Source organism: Rhinoraja longicauda, chromosome 34 (genome assembly GCF_053455715.1).
Source record: "Rhinoraja longicauda isolate Sanriku21f chromosome 34, sRhiLon1.1, whole genome shotgun sequence".
Lineage (NCBI taxonomy): Eukaryota > Metazoa > Chordata > Chondrichthyes > Rajiformes > Arhynchobatidae > Rhinoraja > Rhinoraja longicauda.
In genome coordinates, this window is record NC_135986.1 from 16,387,168 (window position 1) to 16,391,644 (window position 4,477).

The 4,477-nt window shown below is 47.3% G+C and overlaps 2 non-coding genes across 2 annotated transcripts; both read left to right on the forward strand.

Moving 5' to 3' along the window:
• The first annotated feature begins 522 nt into the window (after positions 1-522).
• trnas-aga (transfer RNA serine (anticodon AGA)) lies at positions 523-603 on the forward strand. The gene has a single exon. It is a non-coding gene; the product is annotated as a tRNA-Ser (tRNA).
• Positions 604-3,127: 2,524 nt separating this feature from the next.
• On the forward strand, positions 3,128-3,199 carry trnaa-ugc (transfer RNA alanine (anticodon UGC)). The gene has a single exon. It is a non-coding gene; the product is annotated as a tRNA-Ala (tRNA).
• The last annotated feature ends 1,278 nt before the right edge of the window (positions 3,200-4,477 follow it).

Sequence of the window (4,477 nt, forward strand, 5' to 3'; positions counted from 1 at the left end):
TGTGTGTGTGTGTGTGTGTGTGTGTGTGTGTGTGTGTGTGTGTGTGTGTGTGTGTGTGTGTGTGTGTGTGTGTGTGTGTGTGTGCGTGTGTGTGTGTGTGTCAGAACCCGAGAGCCCACATTGAGTCCCCAATCGCCACTCCCCATCACATGGTGAGTAGCTGTCCTGGAGTCATCTTGTCCAACGGCAGTAACCCACGCCTCCATGTTGATTCTCACATTCATAGATTGAGAGTCACATGTAAAGTCTGTGCTGCTGGGGTGTCGGGCTGAGTAACCTGTCCCGCTCTGAGTGAGAGTCCATCCGTGCAATTGCCCGCATGAAGTTTATGGTGAAATAACATCGATCTGAACTTAAACTCTGTTTCTCTCTCCGCAGGCGCTGCCTGACCTGGTGACATTTAAATTTACTTTTGAGGAACAGTCCCGTTTATCTCACTCCAGTGTCATCCCTGTCTTTCCTGGGATAATAATCGCCTAACTTAAAAAGTTGCCTTCTTGGAAAATTATTGTTGCGACCGCAGTAGTCGTGGCCGAGTGTTTAAGGCGATGGACTAGAAATCCATTGGGGTCTCCCGCGCAGGTTCGAATCCTGTCGACTACGGGTGCAGTACATCTGCCCGCAATTACCGACGTGTTTGGTCAGCTTTTCATGCACTGTTGATTGTCTGTGTTTGACTACAAATGTCACTCATTCCTTCTCAAAGTGATGCCGCCACTCTCGCTGAGTTCCTCCAGCATTTTGAATCGATCCTAATTTCTTTCCTGCGGTTTCGATCGGTCCACGCTGCTTCACCTTTCCTCGCAGGGCAAACCTGGCGAACCTTTGCTGCGCTCCCCCCGTTCACGGGTACTGGATTTCTCAGGTAGCGACCCGACCTGTGCACACGAGGGATTGAATATTGGAACCCACGTGGTCAAAGGGCAGTGGAACCAGAATCTATGAATATTTTGCGGGCAGAAGTACCTAAAAGACTATACTGCATGGAGCGAAAGGTCACCGTGTTGTTTGGAATGCAATGTGGAGGGTGTAATTAGATCATATAGTTTTGTTTCGTTGTTTATTGACAAATGTACCGAGGCACAGTAAAAAGTTTTTGTTGCGTGCTGTCATGTCAACGAAAAGACGCGATTGCAATGGTTCGGTGGTTTCTTTATTGTCACGTAGCAGGCCCAACTAAATACATTTCTTGCAGACCAACCAGCAAGACTCTCCCCCGTACGTAAGCACAATCGCTCCACGGTCAGTAAAGAATGTACAGAACAGCCCTTTGTGCCCATATCCATGAGCCGCCCTTTTGGCGCCATAATTCCCAGCTGCAGCTAGCTGCAAAGAACCTTTACAGCCGACGCCTCCATTTTCGTCGACCCGCGAATCGATATCCAACCCCTTTCCAATTCCCTATCACGGGGCGAGCAGAGTCCGGATTTGGCGGACTTTCATATCGAAAGGAGTCGGGCCTCTGGTTAGGATACAGCTGTCCCATTGAATCCCGCCTGACATCCCTTTCTTCCCCAGTGTTGAACAAGAGGCCTAAACAGTGGAATGATTTCCAACAGATACAAAATTATGAAGTAACTTAATGGACCTGGCAGTATCCCGGAAGAATATGTAGAGGCAACGTTTTGGTCCGAACCCTTCTTCAGACCGATTGTACTGGGACGGGAAAGAAAGCTGGGGGAGAGGAGGAGCAGGACAGAGCACAGACGGTAATGGGTGAACACAGGCGAGGGGGTTGTTTGTTGGACAGGTTGTTGGACAAGGCCCAGAAATAATGAGATCGATGTGGGCCCGCAACGACAAGTTTTGCGAATTGTTAAGCTTGGGGATAGACAATTTGCGAATTGTGTGTAGAGTATATTATAAACGGTACAAGTTGAGAGCGAGGGGGGGGGGGAACCAGTGCGGTCAGCCAGGTTTCATGGAGGGGTGAGGAGTGCGGGGGTGGGGGACCTGGATGAAAAAAGGGCTGTTCTTGGGGGAGAAAAGGGGGAAGGAGTACGCTGTTGCAGGTTAGTTACCTAAAATCGCAATTTTTTAATTGATTGCACCATGATGGTTGTAAGCTACACAAGCGAAATATGAGATGGTGTTCCTCCATTTTGCTTGTGAACTCACTTTGACCATTGAGGAGGCCCAGGAGACAAAGTTCAGTGAAGGCATGCGGACATTAGTTGAAAAACGGTTAGCGACCGGGAGACACATTGGGCCTTGGCGGACCGAGCACAGGTGTTCTGCAAAGCAGTCTACCTGTCGTTGCTTGTTCTTGCCCATGTACAGAAGCCCAAATCGGCAATAGCGGATGCACTACACGCAGTTAGAAAAGGTGCAAGTGAACATATATGTCATCTGGAAGGACAGCTGTGGTCCCGGGATTGAGTGGAGGAAGAATATATCGACCGGTGCTACGTCTCCTGCGATTGCAGGGCAAAGTACCTGGAGAGTGTGCGGTTTGGTGAGGAGGAATGTGTGACCAAGGCGTTGCGGAGGGAGTTTTAATTGTGGGGAGATTGAAAGTGGTGGAGATCTGTTGTTGTGCTTTGATTTGTTTCTGGGTTTTTAATCTTTCTGTTTTTGCGTGTGAACCGATCTGATGATCGGTTATCGACCCAGCAGGTGACTCTCATCCTCACTCGATGCTGCCCGACCGATTAGTCTTTCCACTGTGTTCTGCTCTCTTTCAGACTGACTCGCAGTGTTGTGTTCGATGCAAAGATTCACTGCTTCCGCCGTTGCCCCGAACCTTTAAAATAACACCAACGGCATTTAATTCCAAAACACAGACCTATTTATGTATATAAATATACAGATGAGTGGTGTACACAACTCCGTTCGTGTTATTTCCACCCGTTCTTCTCACTCGCGTCCACTTCCCCGACCAACTCCCATTGATCAGTTTCAATAAGGGAATGAGAGACTACTGGACAGAAAGGATATCCAGAATTTACCGGGGAGAATTGGGACAGTGGGCTAAGTTTTGCATGCCAGAGCATTCGTGTTGCATGCCAGAGCAAATCGAAGGCCGATTCGGCCTGCCCCCGCTATTTTCTGTCTTTTTCCGTCGATGTTTCGTTCACAACTGGAGCGACACTGGATCGAATTTGCCTCTCGAGATGCTCGCGACATTGGGGATGTAGCTCAGCGGAAGAGCGCATGCTCTGCATGTATGAGGCCCCGGGTTCAATCCCCGGCATCTCCACACCGTTTTAAAAATTGACGGAAAAATTTCTAAGACGTCCGGCCGAAGGACTGACCAGATTCTGACTGTAAAATGCAAAGTCGGTGATGGACCGAATCCCAGAATGCAAGAGCGTTTAATTGTCACATGTTCCAAACACCGAACAAAGAAATTCTTACTTGCTGCAGCATAAAGGGTCTGCAAACACAGTACATGTTTTACTCATCGGAAATACGATGAAACAATCTTGAAAATTAAAACAAAAAAATAAGATTTCAAAAGATCAAATTCATTAGCGATGGTTTTGATCAGTATCACTTGTACCAAGGTGCAGTGGAAAGCTTTTGTTGCGTGCTATCCAATCAAATAAAAAACAGAAAATGATAAAGAGTACCACATTTAATACATGGTATCACAAAATGCTGGAGTAACTCAGCAGGTCAGGCAGCATCTAGGAGAGAGGGAATGGGTGACGTTTCGGGTCGAGATCCTTCTTCAGTCTGAAGAAGGGTCTCGACCCGAAACGTCACCAATTCCCTCTCCCCTAGATGCTACCTGACCTGCCGTGTTACTCCAGCATTTTGTGATACCTTCGATTTGTACCAGCATCTGCAGTTATGTTCCTACACATTTAATACATGGGACAGTCTGATAAAGTCCGATTAACGTTAACGCAAAGGTCTCCAATGAGGTCGATGGGACGTCGGGGCCACGCTCCAGCTCGTGAGAGAATAGCTCACTTGTCTGATAACTGCGAGGAAAGCAAGTTAGTTCGCAGCTTCGTTTAGTTTGTATTTGTAGTTGCGGGTGATAAATCACCTCCAATATCCCACGTTTAACATTATATTTTGTTCGTTGTAAGGGTCTGGGAACCGCGAAAAAGTACACAGTGGGAGAAGCGAGCACAGGAATAATAGGCTTATGTGAGGGGATTGGGAATGTGAACAATGACACGGTGGGAGCAGTGAGGACAGGGTTAATAGCCTGGATGTCGGAATCTGGAAAACACGCACAGGGTCATGGAAGGAATAGGGGAGTGGTGATAATAACGCGATACGGCAGAAATTACGAAAGGAAGGAAGACAGGAAATAGAATGTAGGAAGGGAGACATAATGAAAGTAACAGGGACAGAAAAGATACTGCAAAGCGAGAATCTGGAGCAAATTTTAATCTACTGGTGGAATTTAGCGGACCGTGCAACGTTTGGGAGGAGAATCAAAGTACGTTTCGAAATAAAATTATCGAAAGGAAATGAGTTAGGAATGAAATATGAGCTACCAAACGAGTCGATATGATGT